This window comes from Myotis davidii, unplaced genomic scaffold, assembly GCF_000327345.1.
Source record: "Myotis davidii unplaced genomic scaffold, ASM32734v1 scaffold370, whole genome shotgun sequence".
NCBI lineage: Eukaryota > Metazoa > Chordata > Mammalia > Chiroptera > Vespertilionidae > Myotis > Myotis davidii.
In genome coordinates this window covers 1484265-1504954 of record NW_006288615.1, presented here as the reverse complement: position 1 = coordinate 1504954, position 20690 = coordinate 1484265, and the positions used below count along the sequence as shown (strand labels likewise).

Genomic DNA, 20690 nt, shown 5'->3' with positions numbered 1-20690 from the left:
CTGGGCGGGAGCTGGGGGGGGTCGCTGGGTTCCCCCCTCCGGTACCCCGCTATGAGGAGGGCCCTTGACGGAACCGGGGTGAGGCGTGCGTGGTTTTTTTTTGGAGCCCTGAGGGGGCCGGGGAGCCGGAAGTGGGCTTGGGAGCTTGGAGGGCGTCTAGGAAGAGAGAAAGTGGGGGGCCGGAAGTGCAGGTGGGAGGTGTGAAGACCGTGAGGGTTCCCCGGAAATGGGATGGGGGCCCGGAAACCGGTTGAGGGGAGGCTCCAGGGCCAGGGACGTCCCGGAAATGGAAACTAGGGAGCAGCTCGAGTGACAACAGTTGTGGCCCGCGAGGGTCAGAGGAGGGAGAGGCCGGAGGGACTTTCGACCGCAGTAAGGGGTTTGCTGCCCGGGGGGGACGGTTGAGGGCGGGCGGGGCCTTGGACGGGGTCCGCGCTGGGCAGTGTTAGTCGTGGGAAGTTGACGCTGAGGGAGGTTGACGACGAGACGGGCCTGGGCATGCGGGGCGGGGGGGCATGAAAAGAGGCCCAGAAACTTGGCTGAGAGGAGCGGAGCATCCTTGTAAAAAGACCAGAACGGGAATTGGGGGGAGGGGGTCCGATTGTCACTCCGTTCGTATTAGCATTCAAAGCGACTCGGGCGATTAATTTATTTATATATGGATTACATAAAACGTATTATACCGTTTGTCCATTCAGTTCCCCCTCTTTCTCCTCCGCCCTTCTCCACAGTGAGTGGGTTTCTACCTCAGAAACAAGTGAGAGGGGAGTTCAAATAACGAAGGTTGTAATACCCCAACCCTGGCCTCCGGGTCGCTCCCTTCCTCAGAATTAGGGAAAGCCTAAATTTCTTGGAGAAACTAATGACGACTTAAAAACACACGCCAACGGGGGGAAATAAGTTAGACGTTGAAACTCCTGCGGAGGGGCGGGAGGGAGTCGGTCCCCCCGTGTGCTGAGGGGGACGGAAGGGGCTGCTCCGAGACCCTTGCAGATTGGTCGGCGATAAGGCCGTTTTGTCTGGCGGAGGGTTCGCGTCAGCTTCAGCAGCGTGCCGGGCGGTGGGTACAGTTTAATTGCCTCGTTAGTTGCGGGGAGGAGGGACTGTACCAGTGTGTAAACATCCGTGTGTGCTTGGGGGGCGTTTAAAAGCAGGGAATCGTCCTGAGTGGACTTCCCCCTGCGCCCCTGCTGTCTCCCTCCCTGGTTGGCGTTCCTGACTCTGCCTGGGCTGCCAGATCACCCGATCCCCGGGCTTTACTCTGTTTTGTAGGCCCTTTAGTGGTGCCTGTAACTTTCAAGTCCCTTCCAGTCTCTCTAGATATTTTTCACATTTCATTTTTTAAAGACCCGTGAAGTTGAGGCTCAGAATCTCCTCTCTAAAAACAAAACAAAAAATATACACGGAATAGAAAGTTGAAAGAGCTATTGACTGGGGTGAAAAACCGAGTCTTGGAACAAAGGTCCTAGTTGTTAGAGAAAAAGGCAAGAGGCCTATATATGAGGCCTGTGTGTCGCATGTACACGGGGGATAGGGGCTTGGAGAAGGGACACAGGGTTGAGGAGTGGAATTATCAGAGGTTTAGAGACAATAAATTACAAAGGGTGTTAGTGAGGCTTATTTTAATATTCACATCATGCAAGGAGGGTAATTTTAAGTGTGAATTTTGGAATAAACAGTTCCTAGTTTTTTTTGAAACTCCCTGCTCCATATTCAGCCCCAGGAATATTGAATTAATGTGGCTTTTATAACATCTTTGTGAGATTGTTTAGGGAGTTTTTTTATTTTTTATTTTATGCTTAAGAGAGCATATTAACATGATTGGGGTTTGTGGGCTTTTTCCATAACTGCCTTTCTATGAATGTGCCAGTATCCGTAAGAATTGAATAACTGTAATTAAGATTATCATTTTTTCCATTTGCTCCCCAGTTTTTCAGGAGTTTGATGGCAAATCTGCTCAGCTGACATTTACTACTTAGTTTGTGTCCATAAACAGACGTTTTATTTTAGGTTTTCATTTACTTTCTAAAAGTTTTAAAATATTTTTTGCAGTTAGAGTTCTAGAAGGTGCTAAACTAAAATAATTATATTTTTTAAATGAAGGGGATGCTGGGCCAGGATAAAATCAATGTTTTTTCCCCAAGTAAATTTGGAGTAATGTTTAACATTCCATTCTAACTTTAAGATTACTGGATTTATGTTATCTCCATAAGGTTTTATTATCCTATTTTAAAGACTCCATCCTAACAGACACATCTGGTTTAGGAATTCATACCTTAACAGTAGGTACCTGTGTGACCTTGAGCTATTCACTTACCTTATCTGGTCTACAGTACTTCTTTATCTGTAAAACGGGGTACCTCGCTGGGTGGTTGTGAGACTCAGTGAATATAATGGTTGTGAAAAACGACAAACAGCTAAATAAGTGTAAGATATTATTTTAAGAAAATAACATTAGTTATTTTGAGATCATTAAGAAAAACAACAGAGTTTCTGTCCTGGCCAGTGTGTTCAGTTGTTTGGCATATCCGTTATACCAAAAGGTGGCAGGTTCAACCCCTATTCAGGAGAGGAGACATGGGTGTTTCTCTCCCCATCTTTCCCCTCCCTCTCCCTGTCTGAAAAATCAATAGAAAATGAAAAGAATAAAAGTTTCTTATCAGTGGTGGTGATTGGGGGAGGTTGATGGTAGTTTGAAAATAAGAAGTTACAGCACTTTATAATTTTAAATTGCTGCTAAAGTAGTGGAACTTGTGCCCAATTTCTATCTGTTGAAGTAATTTTTGTTTTGCATCAACATGCTAGGTAATTTTTTACCATACAGCCTACTGAATAAATTTGTTAACCCTCTTTAGAAAAATTTCAAACAAAAATTTCTTTACATTTTTATTATTTTTTTGTCGGAATTTTCTTTCTTAATTCCTTCATCTTTTTCACCCAGCTTCCCCAATCCCCCCTCTGACAGCTGTCAGTTTCTCTTTTGTTTGTTAGTTTATTTTGTTAATTAGATTCACATATAAGTGAAATCATATGGTACTTGTCTTTCTCTGACTGGTATATTTCACTTAGCATAGTACTCTCCAAGGCAATCCATGGTGTCAGAAAAGGTAAGATTTCCTTTTATTCCGGCAGAGTAGTAATCCATTGTGTAAATGTACCACAGCTTTTTTTATTCACTTATCTTTCTACTGAGGGGCACTTGGGCTGCTTTCAAATCTTGGTTATTGTAAATAATGCTGCAGTGAACATGGGAGTGTCTATGTATTTTGAATTAGTGTTTTGGGTTTCTCTGGGTATACTCCCAGAAGTGGAATTGCTGGGTCATAAGGCAGTTGTTTTTAAGTTTTTGAGGTAACTCCATGTTGCTTTCCACAGTGGCTGCACCAGTCTGCATTCCCACCAACTGCACTAGAGTTCATTTTCTCCACATCCTCACCAACACTTGTCATTTTTTACATTTTAATTATTGACAAAATATGTACCTAATCTTGGTTTGTGGCTCTTCTGAAACTTTCTAATGGAGACTACAATTAAGGAACATTTCTGAATCTCAATCTTTTATTTTTATAGAGAGTCTAGGGAGGTTTTTTTATTTTTGTTTTAATTTTAAATGGATGGGTGGGAATCTTTTTGAGCAAATGTGGTAACAATTGCCCTTTTATTTTTTCTTCTTTTTGTTGAGGTAATTAGATGGACTCAAGTATAAAATGTGACCAGCTTGTTGCTTCTCTCCTTCACTCCAGCTCTTGCTACTGCCAGCCTGACCCTTCACTTTTTCCTCATTTAAATTGTTTCAGGTTCATTTCAACTCACCCTTCAAATCACTTTAAGACTTTTTATTTTATTTCTTGGTTGTCAAGGTATGCTTCATTTTGGGATTATAGTGCTAAATTTGTTGGTATGTTGCTTTTTCTAGTTGTGATTTTTTAAATTAAATTTATTGGGGTGACATTGGTCAACATGAACATAATAGGTTTCAGGTGTGGGTTTCTAAGCACTTTGCCTTTGTTTCCATGCCTGGATTATAGGCTTCCTGAGGGTAAAAATGTCACCATGTTCTTCATAAACCCAATTGAAAATAATACCTATTTTCCTTTCCACTCCAAACCAATAAAGTTAGCCTGGGCTTGCCTACTATGTAGTCAGTCTTCCTGCTTCGAAAGGATCTTGGTCCTAACAGATTCCTCAGGGTGCTGTTTGGTTTAGTGATCACAGCCTCTTTAAATCGTCCTGACTACTGTGACATCAGAGTGCCTAGATCAGGGGTCCTCAAACTTTTTAAACAGGGGGGCCAGTTCACTGTCCCTCAGACCGTTGGAGGGCCGGACTATAGTTTAAAAAAAAACTGAACAAATTCCTATGCACACTACACATATCTTATTTTGAAGTAAAAAAACAAAACGGGAACAAATACAATATTTGTATTTTCATGTGGCCCGTGGGCCGTAGTTTGAGGACCCTTGGCCTAGATAGAGTGCCGGAATAAGAATTTGGTGGGTAATACACAATAAATATAACTTGTAGATTGTTAAATACTCTTGGTGTTTGTAGTTCTTAACATTAACTTGTAATAGCTTCATGTTTGTGTATTATTTTATAGTGCTTGTGTATAGTTCAAATAGCTGTTACAGATTTTTCTAAAACAAAACCTTAGCCATTATTCTTTATAATCTCTACCTTGTCTGCTAGTTTACTTTGTACATACTGGGGGCTTGATGCTGAACCAGTCTCTTGATTTTGATTTAAGTAAAATTTAATTTGGCTAATGTCCTGGATTTTTAAAAATGCAGTTTCCTAGTACACCTGAAACTTATATAATGCTATTAACCAATGTTATCTCAGTAAATTTAATTTTTTTAATATATTTTATTGATTTTTTACAGAGAGGAAGGGAGAGAGCTAGAGAGCTAGAAACATCGATGAGAGAGAATCATTGATCAGCTGCCTCCTGCACATCTCCCACTGGGGATGTGCCCGCAACCCAGGTACATGCCCTTGACCAGAATCGAACTTGGGACCCTTCAGTCCGCAGGCTGACGCTCTGTCCACCGAGCCAAACTGGTTTTGGCAAATTTAATTTTTTAAAATGCAGTTCTTTAAGTATAATATCCTAATTTATTGATAGTTTCAGGTTATTGGGAAAAGAAGTTTGTTTCTCACCGGTCACCAACCAGTGGTTGGTAGACCACTGGTGGTCCATGAGGTCTGAAAAGTTGACAACCTAGACCAGTGGTTGGCAAACCGCGGCTCTTTGGCCCCTTGAGTGTGGCTCTTCCACAAAATACCACGTGTGGGTGTGCACGTACAGTGCGACTGAAACTTTGTGGCCCATGCGCAGAAGTCAATTTTCGGCCTGGGCGAGTCTATTTTGAAGAAGTGGCGTTAGAGTGGGGGTATGTTTGCTGAGGTCGACCCCTCAGATTGATGACATTTTTAGCAAAGGCCAGCTTAGGAGTAAGGTCAAATTAAACTAATATGTCTCAGGCGCTTAATAGTTTATCTCAGGCCTTTTAATATGTTTCATTGATTTTTTACAGAGAGGAAGGGAGAGGGATAGAGAGTTAGAAACATCGATCGGCTGCCTCCTGCACACCCCGTACTGGGGATGTGCCCGAAATCAAGGTACATGCCCTTGACTGGAATCCAACTTGGGACCCTTCAGTCCTCAGGCCGATGCTCTCCACTGAGCCAAACCAGTTAGGGCTATCTCAGGCCTTTTAGATTACAGTTGTGGGTTTTATAATTTCATTAAATTGGATTGGACAGAAGAAAAAGGTACTTGTCTGTTATTCAGACTCACCTGTTTTGTCTTGAGCGTGCAGAAGCTGTTGGACATAGACAGTTTTATGGTTATGCTTCATTTAAAAAGCCATTTTAGTAGCCTAGAGTAAACAAGCTGCTACTCTGTTCTTTACTGAGCAGCACTGTTCAAGGGAGTATCTGATGTGAAGAAGGTAAAAGACTTGGGTTCCAGTCCTGATTGTGTCTTTTTTATCTTTGTGTCCTTGGGCAAATAATTGTGAGTTTCAAGTGCCTCATCTGAAAAATGTGGTTTATTGCCACCTAACCTAGAATTAATTGTCATTTATGTGCTCAACACTGTATTTAGGAAATTAGGTTACAAAGATGGATTGGAATACATGACCCTTCCTCCATTGGTTCAGTTGCAGTATTGACCATCATCTTATCAAACATACATCATACATACATCAAAAATATTTGAGTATACAATAATATTCCATAGCTGATTATGAATTCCTTTCAGTGCCTGACTCATAATACAAACTTTTTAAATGTTTATTGAATGAATAAGCATTGTGAGAATAAAATACTATAGGTGAAAATATATTGTAATGATTTAATGTCCTATTTGTTTTGATAATTATTTTGGATTATTGTTAATGCTAAAAAGTCTCCAGGAGTTTTATTTTTAATCAGTTGGTATATATTTTAGAGACTGCAAGTTGCTTTAAATCATACATATTAAAAAAAATTGGGCAAGCCATTTTATATTAATTGTCTTTTTTTTTACATATATTACCTGATCATTTAAATGCGACATTGGGGACCTAAATATATTTTTATGCAATGTGCATATTTATTAATTATAAAATTGAGTTTTATACATCATTTCAGTTTATTCTCTTTGTCCCTTATTTGTTTTTATAAATGTGATGTCATTACCCATACAGGATTTTGAAGGCTATTTATAAGCTGAATGGTCTGTCAACAAGTCTTTAAGACTTGAAATTAACAGCATTTCAATTTGTATGTTAATCAACTCTTGGCTGTCATAACCACTGAATTTTCTACCCTGACTTCAATACTATTACTCATGCCACCTGTGGGTGGCATTCTGAATAAATAGATCTACCTTGTGTCATCTTCTTAAGGTCAATTAACTCATTTTGAAGTCCTTCTACTGGTAAACATGTGTGATGCCTTGGAAACCCAAAGTTAGTTTTTACAGATAGCTGATCTAAAATTCACTGTTGAGTTGTAATTTAAGATGCTTTGTCCTTAGAGAGCAGGTTCATGGAGATCATATGGAGGGCCTCCTCCCATCTCCTTTAAAAAAATTATTGAAAATCAAGTGCTTATAGTTAGTTGCCTTATAAATAGTAAATATATGAAAATGCTGCAACTTATGGCCCCAGTATTTGTTTTGTACCTTGGCTGCATGCAGTCAGATTGAGCTGCTTGTTCCTCTCTCTGAACATACCCAGGAACTGCAGCACACCCGGTTTTGATTGTAACCCCTCCACCATCTTATTTCTCTTATTGCTACATAATACACATTTTCTTCCAGTAACTTTTGTAAAATTTTTATTCTTCACTCTTCTCCCTTCTACTCCTTTCTATGACATTTTATTTGTCCCACCTACGTCATCCACAGTTTGTCTTATTGTTAATTGTTTACATCTTCTCTACTAGATCTTTGGCTTCTTGGGGTAAAGGTCTCATTCTTTTACCCCACAGTGGCTGGCACAAGGCTCCTAACATAAACTCATTGTATGTGGTAAGTGTTAGACTTTGTTTTGGTGACACATTGAGAAACTATATTGGGAAATAATATTAGCATCATTTGCCTTAGTTTATTGTCAGCTTGCTTATTTTACGTTTTCAGGGTTTGGTAGCTGAGGTTGGATCCTAGAATATAAATTTGTCAGAATTAGGCTCATTAAAATCAGCTACTTCGGGATTGTTAAGGCACTAGACTATTTTAGTAACTTAGTTTCCCCAGATTTAGCTTTTGGGACTCGTTTATTAGTAGATGAAATACATACTAAGTGCTTACTGTGTACCGTGACTGTGTTGGGGGGAATACGAAGGGGACTTAAGACCTAGTTCTTGTCCTCTGGGTTCTGTTAATGTTTCATTTACTTGATAATCATGTACTTACTTACTTGGTAACTATATATAGAGAAGTATTCTGTAGGTATTCTAAATGCAGGTTTCCTGCATTTAGAAAATCTGATAATGAGAATCTAAATTAAAAAACATGAATTAGGGTATGAGTTTTGTTTGGCTTTACTGAATTGTTGGAAGCAACTTCACTATACAGAGATTTCATCAGCAACGTGTGTTTATTTCTGGTTCAATTAAAGATCTATCCTGAGGAGAAATAAGAGACATAAAATGAGATCTATTATGTTGAAATGTACTTTATTGAAGATGAATTCAAATTAATGACAGTAGAACACAACAAGTAAAAGAAATACAAAGTTGAGTTTTATACAGTGGGTACTCAGAAATTTAGAGAGATATTCAGTACTGGGTTGAAGTTTCTGAGGAATGCTTCATGGGGAGAGGAGGGACTTGAACTGGTCCTGATTGGGTAGCTATAGAAGAATGGGAGCTTAAAGATGTAATTGTGGTGAGGGCCTAATGGTAAGATACACTGGCTCTCTGGAGTATAGGGTCCATATTGATGAAGTAATAGAATATGTGGGCTGAGATTATTGAGGTCCTTAAATGAGAGATTAAGAAATTAGATTTAACAGATGGTTAAATTTATTGTTGATTCCTGAATAAGCAAAAGAATGAAAAAGGTGTAAATATATTTAATTTATAAATGAACTGAAAAGAAAAACAAAAGTGCTTTTAGATCTTATTTATCTTTTCATGCACTGCTTCCCTTTTTGGACTGCAGATAAGGTTTTTTGTAAGTTTTGGGGCAATATGAGCAGTGGAGGTTAAACTTCTTGTTCAGTTTTCCTGTGTAATCATTAAAGTAGTTTTGCTCAGTAAGGAGGAGTTGGTTAAGTGTCTAACGAATCCTGTTGCTCCTCAGGTTAGTCACAAATTTTTTTTTTGTTTTTCGTTTTTGTTGTTAATCCTCACCCGAGGATATTTTCCATTGATTTTTTTAGAGAGAGCGGAAAGGAGGGGGAGAGACAGAGAAACATCAATGTGCGAGAGACACATGGATTGGTTCCCTCCCGTATGTGCCCTGACCAGGGCTGGGATCAAGCCACAACCTTATATGTGCACTGGAATCGAACCTGGGACCAGTTAGGACCATAGAATTTTTCCTTTAGAGCAGCGGTTCTCAACCAGTGGGTCGCTACCCTTTGGGGTCGAATGACCCTTTCTCAGGGGTTGCCTAAGACCATCAGAAAACACATATATAATTACATGCAGGCTCACCATTTTTCTCCACTAATACTTGCAGCGAATATTTTAGCGGCCGATTGCCATGTCATTAGTCTTGTACTGACTTGTTTGGTGTGCACAACAGGAAATATTTCACTTTCGGAGAACAAGAAAAATAGGTTTACTTGCGTTATGCTTATTTGTGCAGTTATTCAGTGTCTGGTAAATTACTGTTCAAGAAAATAAATTTTTATTAAAATGTTCTATTTTATGTTTACGATTACTTATTTATTTCAGCCCTTTGTATTTCGCATGTCTCTTTCTAAATAAACCTACCTTTCTATGAAAATTGAAGCTTTTGGTTTCATTTGGCCCATATAAACTTAAACCTTGTTTATTTGGCCCATGTTAGCCTTTGAGTTTGACATGCTTGCTTTAGAAGACGCTGGCAATCATTTCATCTTAACACATTCAACTGTATTCAGAAGTTTATGTTTTAAATTTTGAGTATTGTTTGATAATACATGATTTTTTGTGAGTCACACAGTAATTTGTCATTCTTATTTATAAGACAACTTTTTGCTTAGCATCTAATGCAGTGAAAAATGTTTAAAGCAAAATTGAATTGTAATAAGTACTGAGGCACTTTAAAAATGCAAATCAATATTACCCAGTTTAATCAAGTTAAATATTTTAATTCTGGTTGATGTCATAGTAGACTATTAGTTATCCCTTCCACTTTTTTGAAAGTATGCACAACAGGACTTAAAAAATAGGAAGTGAGGCTAGATGGTGGTTGAAGGGAAAATAAAGAATAATATTCAGGGGTCTGGTAACCATATTTACCTTTCTTCAGTAGCTTTTGTTTTCTAGTGTGTTCTTGTAGATTTGCTCACTACAGTCTGAATTAATTTGATTTTTCCTTATGTGGAGATAGCAGAGATGGTAACTCTTAGTGCAAGATAATGGTTTAATACCTGTGAAGGCTATTTGTATAGGCCAAAATTTGGGGGGTTTTGTGGATTTTAGAATAAAAATATTTGTGAAGTGTGTATTTTACTGCTATAGTAGGCAAGAGTGCCTGTTTTTCTACAAGACAGTTAGGCAGCTTCCTTTTTTTGTCTTTATGAAGCAGATATTTTCATTTCTTCTACCCACCTAGAGAAAACTGCTTAGTCTCTAGAGAAAATTTGACCTATCTCTGCCCCACCTTCCCAGATCCAAAAGCATTTGTGCCCTTCTCCTAGTAGATGGCAACAAGTAGTCTGAATTTTGGGAAGACTCAGTAGTTCTTAACTTTGTGATCAGATCTGTTTGCTGAATATTTCTCAACTGTCATTAGGAACTTAGTGTTGGTTTCCACATTTTGGGCACAAAATATTCTGTTAATTGCCGAATTCATCTTTTTTACTCTGTTCTTCACCCTGTCTTTTGAAAAGTTTTGCTATTCCAGTTGCTGCTATGAAGTAAGACTTGGGGAATTTCAGCCTTTGGTGTAGTGCACTGTAAGATAATCTGCTTCTGCCTCTTCTAACCATCTAGTATTACCTTTCAGCTGCCTGTATATAAGGCCGTGCCACTCCTCACCCCCCTGACCCCCCCCACCCCACCCCCAGTGTCTTCTCATTAAACAAACTTAAGTTCTATTGAGAGGAATTACTGAAGAGATAATAGACCATCACTTGGGATCTTTGTTGTAGCAGATGTTCTGAATAATAATTTATATTGCTTAGATCTGCTAAGGAATCGGTAAACTTAATGTTTGCGTAATAGCAGCATTTCTCTCTTGTGGGGTGGGCTTCTACTTCATTCCTGTGTTTATTTACATTTAGCTTAATGCTTTGTTTCTTGTTACTAAACATTTAATTCATAACTGCACAATTAACTTTTGAGAGTTTACCATATTTAGAGAAACATAAAACTTTTTCAGGATGCCTGCTGAGTTTATTTATATGTTTAATTCGGTAGTAAGGAATTTGGGAAGCTTCTATATTAGAGTTTTAACGTTAGGAATGGCTTAATCTGTAGTTCCATGGAGTGTAAAGTCAAGAATTTACTAAAGCAGTGGTTCTAAAAATTCTGCAATTATTTCTGTTTTAAGGGCTAGTATAATTATGTTGCAAGGGAAGAAATTATCTTGGTTTCAGTAACTGGTTGCTGTATTTATCTTATTTTTTAAGTAAAGCAAAATGGGGTTTATTGAAGATACACTCCAAATGAGAAGTGGGTCAGCCTACTACTTACAGTTTCAAATAAGTAAGGTCAGTGTAGGGTGTACTAGTATTTTGGCTATCTTTTTTATAGAATTTCAGACTTATAAAAATGTTATGAAAGTATTGTAAGGAATATCCCATATTCTCTTTGCCCACTTTCAAGGTCATTTTTTAAATTGTTAGATGATAAATTTGTGTTCTGTTTTAAGTCAATGAAAGCTTTATTTTTTAAAAAATAAATATATGTGGTAAAAATCTGGAAAAAGGTTAATACAGTAAACACATTTTTTCCCCATGTAGCTCTTTACCAATCATTATACACTTGTTAACTTGTCAGAGTGAGGTGAATGCACTGTAATGCTTTGTTCCTGACTCTTGTTAAAGCAAAGTTTTTAATGAGATGTCTCCCTCCTTTATCTTTTGTACTAATTTGGGGAATGTTGTATTATGAGAGGAATATTCACGTGCTTGTGGCAGTCCATGGGAAGAGTTGGAAGGCTCCTTATGACTTATAGGTCCTATGTCAGGGGTGGGCAAACTTTTTGACTCGAGGGCCACAATGGGTTCTCAAACTGCACCGGAGGGCCGGAACAAAAGCATGGATGGAGTGTTTGTGTGAACTAATATAAATTCAAAGTAAACATCATTACATAATAGGGTACGGTCTTTTTTTAAAATTTTTTTTAGTTTTATTCATTTCAAACGGGCCGGATTCGGCCCGCGGGCCATAGTTTGCCCACAGCTGCCCTATGTGGTCTGGCTCTTGAGCACCTCTCTAATGTCATCTCCTGCTTTATCCTTTTACTGGCTCTTGCTGCCTGGAATGCTCTTCTAGATCTTACATGGCTACCTCCTCTTGCGTGAGGCTCAGGTATTACCTCACAAAGAGGTCTTAATTGATCACTCTCTCCATAATAGTTCCTTCATCTGATAGTAACATTTCACCTGTAAGTAATAGAAAACTTGATAACAGGGCCTTCAACAAATTGAGGGTTATTTTCCTCCATATAGTGTGGTTCAGCTGCGGGATGATCCCTGTGAGGACTGAGCTCTGTGTCTGTTTTACCTCTGCCATTTTTAGCAAGTGCTTCTCTTGGAAACCATCTAACTGGCTTGAAGTCAGTATGCCCATCATTTGAGGCAGGAAGGAGGAGAAAATGATGTCTTTTTAAATGCTAAATGCAAAAGTATTTCTACAGGATGCCTAGAATACCTTACCATACCTCTTATTAGGGAGAAGTAGGTCATACTTCTGGCAAAAATAAAATAAAGTATAATGATATGTTTGTACAAATGTAGGTTTAGACCACTGCCTTTTAAATTCTTTTGATCTGCAATCCATAAGATATGCCCTATTTTGTATCACCAGTGTATTAGTAGATATATGTATGTAATTCATTTCACAAACAATGTTTAATCATAATGTTTGCTGCTATTTTCTGTTCTCTATTTCATTTGAAACTTCTGGTTATGACCTCATTAACTTTTTTTAGTAGTGTGAAGCTATGGATCCTCAAAATAGTATTTTTAAATTCATAAAATAAATGCATGTCAAAATCCCAAGTATATCAGAATGTTGAAATCTAGCTTTCAAACTGTTAAACTAGTTTGTTGTAATATAGCAATACATTTCTTTGTTAGTACTTAATAACATGATCTCGCAGCTGTTCAAAGTAGTGATGGTGTAAATGATATTTTGAGGTATCCTCGACAATTGCATTGTGATATAATATCTGATTTTTCTTGGTGCATTGTCAAAGGTACTGGCAGTAATGTTGTGGTTTGTTGTTTATTCATAATAGAAGGGAATGCTAAATTTAACTAGAGGTTAGTGGAACTATTATTTTTTTAATCCAAGTTCATGAACTCATTATGAACCCCTGATCCAAATTGATTTCAAGATTCTAAGTTTGTAGTTTTGAGAAAAATACTGACTTTAGCCCCATCATGATTCATCTCCTAGGGCCAGGGGAGTAGCCTGCTTCCTCAGCGGTAATGGGATTTGTATCTCCTTTAGGGCAGGATTCTTTTAACAGGGAAGAGAGGTGTGGGGTACATGGAATTTGGATAGGGAACAGTATCTTCTATTTTCTCCCCCTTCTTTACACTCCTTCCATATTGCTTAATTTTCCTCATTGTACTGTCTAATAGTATTTGCTGTTTGTCTCCCCAGTAAAATATAAATTCTGCAAGGGGGAGAGACTGAAAATGTGAATTGTTTGCTATCATTAACTTGATTTTTTTTAACTTGCTAGTTAAACACATTTCAAAGTTTTCTTAAAGCAGTAGTTTTGATTTATAAGATGCATCAGTCCCTGTTGCACGGTTGGAATGCAAACATATGTTGATTGAATACATTTTTTTCTGGTCTACATAACTATCTCGATATCTATTCCTCAGTCTTTAGGTTCTTTTAAAAAGGTTCATCACACCTGTCAGAACAGCTACCAATGAACCCACAAATGACAAGTATTGGCTAGGACGTGGAGAAAAGGGAATCCTTGTGCATTTTGGTGGGAATGCAGATTGGTGCAGCCACTATGGAAAACAATATGGAGGTTTCACAAAAAATTAAAAATGGATCTGCCTTATGAGCCAGCCATTTCACTTCTGGGTACTTACCTGAAGAAACCCCAAACACTAATTCAAAAGAATATATGCACCCCTGTGTTCACTGCAGCATTATTTACAATAGCCAAGATATGGAAGCAAACCAAGTGCCCATCAATAAATAAGTAAATATAAAAAGCAGTGGTACATAGTATACCCAATGAAATATTACTTGACCATAACCAAGAATGAAATCTTACCATTTTCAATAGCATGGATGGACCTAGGGGGTATTATGTTCAGTGAAATAAATTAGAGAAAGACAACTGTTATATGATTTTACTTATATGTGGAATCTAAAGAAGAAAATAGATGAACAACCAGAATTAAAACAGATTCATAGAAACAGAGAACAGACTGGTGGTTGCCAGAGAGGGGAGGGAGGTTGGAAGACTAGGAGAAAGAGGTGAAGGGATTAAGAACTACAAATTGACAGTTACAAAACTACCAATAGGGATATAAAGGGCAGCATAGGAAATATAGTCAATAATATTGTAATAACTATGTATGGTGCCAGGTGGGTATTGGAAATACGGGAGGAATGCTGAAAGGTATATGATTGTTTAACCACTCTGCTATACACCTGAAACCAATACAAAATAATATTGAAAGTAAACCATAATTGAAAAGAAAAGTTTTGTTAAAAGGTAAACTGGTACTTTTTGGATTGCAGCATTTTGTGAGTCCTAGAAGAAGGTGTTTTGGAACAGATGAGTGACAGTCTCCATGTTGGACTTAATTAGTGCTATTTTGTGTGCTTTAGAAAAAGCCATAGTGTTTAGCTTCATCCAACATTAGGTATGTGGAATATAACAGTAAATGTCTGTTAGTTCCCATGTAAATACTTGTGGTTATTTTATTTTATTTTTATATTTAATGGCAGTGTTGATAAACAGAAAGCTATTGACATTCTAACCAGTGTAAGGATTGTGGAGAAGCTGTCATTTTTTATTTTTTTAAATATATTTTTATTGATTTCAGAGAGGATGGGAGAGGGAGAGATAGAAACATCAACGATGAGAATCATTGATTGGCTGCCTCCTGCACACACCCTAGTGGGGATTGAGCCCGCAACCCAGGCATGTGCCCTTGGCGGGAATCAAACCCAGGACCCTTCAGTCCCCAGGCGGACGCTCTATCCACTGAACCAAACCAACTAGGGTGAAGCTGTCATTACTTTAGAATAGAGAAGAGTAAGATGTGGTGTTAGTACTGAAGAAATTAGATTATCACTGAGGTTTAGTAACTGCATTAAAAAATGCACTCTATTATATTTAGGAGTTATCATTCTTAACATGATTATTTGTCTTTAAAATGTCACTTGTAATATCTCCCAATAGGTATTGGGAGAAAGAATCTGGCATATCACACATTGTTTGTTGGCATTTAAACTGTATAGTGTTTAGTGTATTCAGAGTTTTGCATTTTAGAACATTTTCAGCACTCCAGAAAGAAACCCAGTACGAGGTGGATTCTGTATACTTTTAGGTTAAGTTTTAGACTGGACAATTACATTTTGATGTGCTGTTTCCCATTAGTTAAAATCTTACCAATAAAAAAAATTAAAATAAAAATCTTGCCTGTTTTGTCTAATCGGATTACAAAAGGAGAACTATCTAGGAGGGATCATACTTTGTCAGTTTGACTTACTGTTTCTCCTTAAAATTATTTGAATTTAAACATCCTGTTAACTACAAAATATACTTATTTGTTGGCTTTGACAGTGTCACTTGAAGAAGGCTGGATAGGAAATTTTTGGAAGATGCCAAATTAACTTCAGAACTAAGTTCAGAGTGGTGGTTCTACTTGTCAGGGAGCACATTACCAGTTCTTTTTGATATTCCATATAAATATCAAAAAGACGTCCACCTAATAGGTAAAAATTAAATTTGTGATTGGCTCTTATAAACTTCTATCCATTTTCTTATTAAAAGTTTATATGAATATTTATTTTAAAAGACCTATTAGCACTTTCTTCATTATTATGTTTGGTTTGCAATTTGGCTGAAAGAGTTAGATGTGAATTATGTATTGGGGGTGTCTTTTGTCATTTCGATTAAGGTGTTTTCAGGCTTTCTTCTCAGATATATCCAATTATTTCCTGTTCATTTGTTCCTTCATATTGCTAGGCCTTTCGGAAGCTGTTTTCTGTGAAATGCCTCCTTTGCCTCCCATTCCTAAGGGCTCCCTTTTCTCCTGGGCAAAGTCATTTTTCCACTTCTGGGAGGTATGTTGCCTTGCTCAGGGCTTGAGTTGCTCTTCTATAATAGTACTTAAAGTAGTAATCTGTCACCTTTCACTCTGTTTATAGTTTGCTCTTTCATTGGTATGAGCCTCCCAGAGTTCCTTTAAATCCTACATGCATCTTAACCAGTCTAACATCACCACTATCTGCTCACTTCGGAGTTGTCTTTAAAAGAGGGTCTGGGCAGCACAAGTTGGAATCTTCCTTAACCCACTTGTCACTTCTAATTTATTCTTGCTGGTTTTGTGATTTTTTCCCCCCAGGAGAAACTTAACTGTCCTGTTTTGGAGGTGTGGCAGAACCCCTTCTCTTTTGTCTAGTGTTTACATGCTATTTTTTCATATTTTTCTTTCTGTGTTCCTGTGTTTTAGATCTGTCTCTTGTAGTTGAAGTGTTTTAAAAATCTGATTTGATAATCTTAGAGATTGAAATTTACCATTTTCTAATTTGTTGCTTTCATTTGAACTTATTATTTTTAATAGAGGTATGATTCTAGTCTTTGAATGGTTATCTTAGAAACTAGATCAGTATGTCTAACAAGGTCTATCATTCATTGCTACCTTTACTTGTGGAAAATACAAAGACCTTAGAATTGTAACTCGGTTTACCAAGCTCCTTGACTTCAAGATATTGATGTCATTTTACTTTAATCAATTTTTAAAATTTTACTAGATAGTATAATTTATAGTTAATGTTTATTTACACATCTTTATTTTTTATCTTATCATCTTTATTTCTTCTAGCATCTTAAAACTATATCTGGAAAAACTATCAGATTTTATCTGACAAAAACTATATTCTTAGGAGATAACTTTTGATAACTTTTATTTGATGTAAAATTTTGATTGGCACCTATAATTCCACTGTCTTCTGGCTTCCATTGTTGCTGCTTATAGCCTGGCAAACAATAATGAGCTCCCTCTCTTTACACTATAAAATTGTCTCTAGCTTTGGTATTTGTAGTTTTATTATGACACTAGTAGTCTGGTGCACGGATTCGTGCACATTGAAAGAAAATTAACTAGAAGAAATATTTTAATATCGCTATTCACCTTTTCTCTGTGATAAGTGTCAGAGATGAAGGAAATTAGTAAAATGTATATGAAAATATATATAAATTGATTAATAAGTAAACAATAACATGGTATAACAACAACAAAAACATATAAAAACAACAAAAACATAAAAACATGATATAAAAAGAACAATTACTGATAACTTGATGAAACTTATTCTAATATCTCCCCGTATACCACATTGAGTAAAAACACTTTCAGAGTGCTTGACTAATTTCCCTTGTGATTAAGTATTTACAACTTTAACATGCTCTTCAAACATGAGAGAAAGCAACATGTAAATGACCATGTTGGAAAATGGGTTCAGGTAGGAATATTCCTACTCTGTCTGGAGCTTGTCCTTGTGATTTATTAATAGTCATGCAAATGCTGGCACCATAGGAAACTCTTCGAATTAATTTAAATGGGAGACCAGTGTCAGACGGGGATAAATCAATTCTTGGAATCAGAATAACATCTCCGCAGATCCTGGTAATACTTCAGCTTCAATTATGTTAGGTCGCAATCGTATAATAAGTTAGTACCATTACAAAGACCCCATTTACTATGAAGATTTCTCAGTAGTATAATGATTGCAACTATTTTCAGTTTTAATTTATGACACGGCAATCCCGAATAATATTAATATTTCTTAATTGTATTAAATTTGATGGGAAAATTTTCCTTTTCGGCATCATCCATTAAATCCATGGAATCATCACTCAAATACTAGTACGTGTGAAAATCTCCCATTGAGTATATCCAAAATTTCTTCATTTAATTTATGAATGTGCTCATTTTTTGGACAAAGAATTGCACATTTAGATATATTTTTAATATTATATATAGATATGCGATTTCCAAAGGTAGCTTCAATAAATAGATCCTCCGTTTTTTAAAAAATAAATCTTTATTGTTCAGATTATTACAGTTGTTCCTCTTTTTTCCCCCCATAGCTCCCCTCCACCTGGTTCCTACCCCACCCCATGCCCTTATCTCCCCCCCCCATCCATAGGTGTAAGATTTTTGTCCAATCTCTTCCAGCACCCCTCCTCATCCCCTTTCCCCTGAGAAATGTCAGTCCACTCCCTTTCTATGCCCCTGATTCTATTATATTCACCAGTTTATTCTGTTCATCGTATTTTTTATTCACTTGATTTTTAGATTCACGTGTTGATAGATATGTATTTGTTGTCACTTTGTTGTTCATAATTTTTATCTTTACCTTCTTCTTCTTCCTCTTCTTAAAGAATACCCTTCAGCATTTGCAAATAATACTGGTTTTGTGGTGATGAACTCCTTTAGCTTTTCCTTATCTGTGAAGCTCTTTATCTGACCTTCAATTCTGAATGATAGCTTTGCTGGGTAGAGTATTCTTGGTTGTAGGTTCTTGCTATTCATCACTTTGAATATTTCTTGCCACTCCCTTCTGGCCTGCATAGTTTCTGTTGAGAAATCAGTTGGCAGTCATGTGGGTACTCCCTTGTAGATAATTGTTTTTCTCTTGCTCCTTTTAAGATTCTCTTCTTTGTCTTTTTCCGTAGGCATTTTAATTATGATGTGTCTTTGTGTGGTCCTCTTTGGATTCCTCTTGTTTGGGTTCTCTGTACTTCCTGGACTTACAAGTCTATTTCTTTCACAGGTAGGGGAAGTTTTCTGTCATTATTTCTTCAAATAGGTTTTCAGTGTCTTGCTCGCTCTCTTCTTCTGGCGCTCCCATAATTCAGGTGTTGGTACGCTTGAAGTTGTCCAAGAGGCTCCTTACACTATCTTCATATTTTTGGATTTTTTTTTCTTTTTGCTCTTCTGGTTGGGTGCTTTTTGCTTCCTCGTATTTCAAATCATTGATTTCATTCTGGGATCCTCTAATCTAGTGTTGAATCCCTGGATATTATTCTTTATTTCAGTCAGTGTATGCTTAATTTCCAACTGGTCCTTTTCCATTTTTTGGCATTCTCATTAAGATCCTTGAAAGTCTCACTGAGTTCCTCGGAGGTTTCTAGAAGATTCTAGAGTAACCTTATAACAGTGGTTTTGAATTGTATATCCAGTAGTTTGCTTTCTTCCATTACTTTCATAAGTCTCATCCATATGAATGAATCTCATGGTATAGTACTGAGTCAAAGCAGCTTTATACAAAGGAGTGTATACTCTGTGTCTCCATTCATATGAAGTGGTGGAATAAGTAAAACTAATGTTTCGTGAGAAACAGTGGTTTTAGAATTGGGAAGCGCACAATTTTTGGTGATATTCTATCCTATATAATCCTATATAATAAAAGCCTAATATGCTAAGTGTTTGGTCATTTGTTCAACCAATCAAAGCATAATATGCATGATATGCTCTAAGGTTGCTCAACTGCTCGCTATGACATGCTTTGACCTGATGTGCACTGACCACCAGTGGGGAGACGCTCTGACAGGTAGGTTAGCTTTCTGCTGGGGTCCAGCCAATTGGGACTGAGCGAGATGGGCTGGACATGCCCTGGAGCCCTCCCGTGTTCCCTCCCAGGCTGGTCAACCTCCCTTGTCGTTCCTTAGCCCCGATCTTGTACCCCTTTGATTTTATCATGGAGTTCACAGCAGTGACAAGAAAAATGCATTGAAGAAAATATTCTGAAAACGATGCTTATGTCTATTCCTGTGCTCTAAAGGTCATTTACCAAACATAAAATTGTTTTTGTCTACAGGTAGAAACTTTCCTTTTTTTTGTAGGTAGCACCTTTCCGTCTTCTACAGGATATTTTGTAATTTTACTTTGAATAACTGATTTCTTACCCAGCAGGCATCTCTCTGTCCCTTGGTACAGGAGAGGCATTTACAAATCAATCTCTCCTCTCTCTCAATATCTCTCCCCTTTTGATAAGCCCTGTGCCTAATAGTGGTGTTATGAGATCTTCATAAAGAAGAATTTAAAAAGCATTCCATGTAGCTGGTGGCTGGTGTTGCTCAGTTGGTTGGGCATCCTCCCAAGCACCAAAGGGTTGCTGGTTCGATTTCCAGTCAGGGCACATGCCTGAGTTGTGAGCTTGATCCTGGTAGGGGGAGTGCAGGAGGCATAAGTATTAGGTTACAGTATTATAGACTTTAGAGCTGAATTGTGTTTTAGAGACCATCTAGTCCAGTGGTTTTCAACCAGTGTGCTGTAAGAATTTATAAAACCTGTAATACCTGACATTTAGTCAGGAGCACTAACTTTTTACCCTTAGATTGTCGGATAAAAAAATAACAATAACACAACAGTAGCCGTCCAGTGTGAATGAATTAGACCAGCCAACAGTATATTTTTTGGTGTGCTGCAGAATTTTAGTAATTAATGTGTGCTGACATGAAAAAGGTTGAAAATCCCATATCTAGTTTAATAACTGTTCCCTCTTGTCTTTTCATTCCTGGGTAGTTAGAAAAGAACATCTTTAAGAGGATGTACTAAAAATGCTAGTGATAAGCTGACCTCTATCCTCACTGACTGGCT

General features: G+C 37.5%; 1 protein-coding gene across 1 annotated transcript in view; it reads left to right on the top strand.

Moving 5' to 3' along the window:
- The window catches only part of TRIP12 (thyroid hormone receptor interactor 12), a 121980-nt gene that overhangs the window by 387 nt on the left and 100903 nt on the right, over nt 1-20690 (top strand). The window lies entirely within an intron of this gene.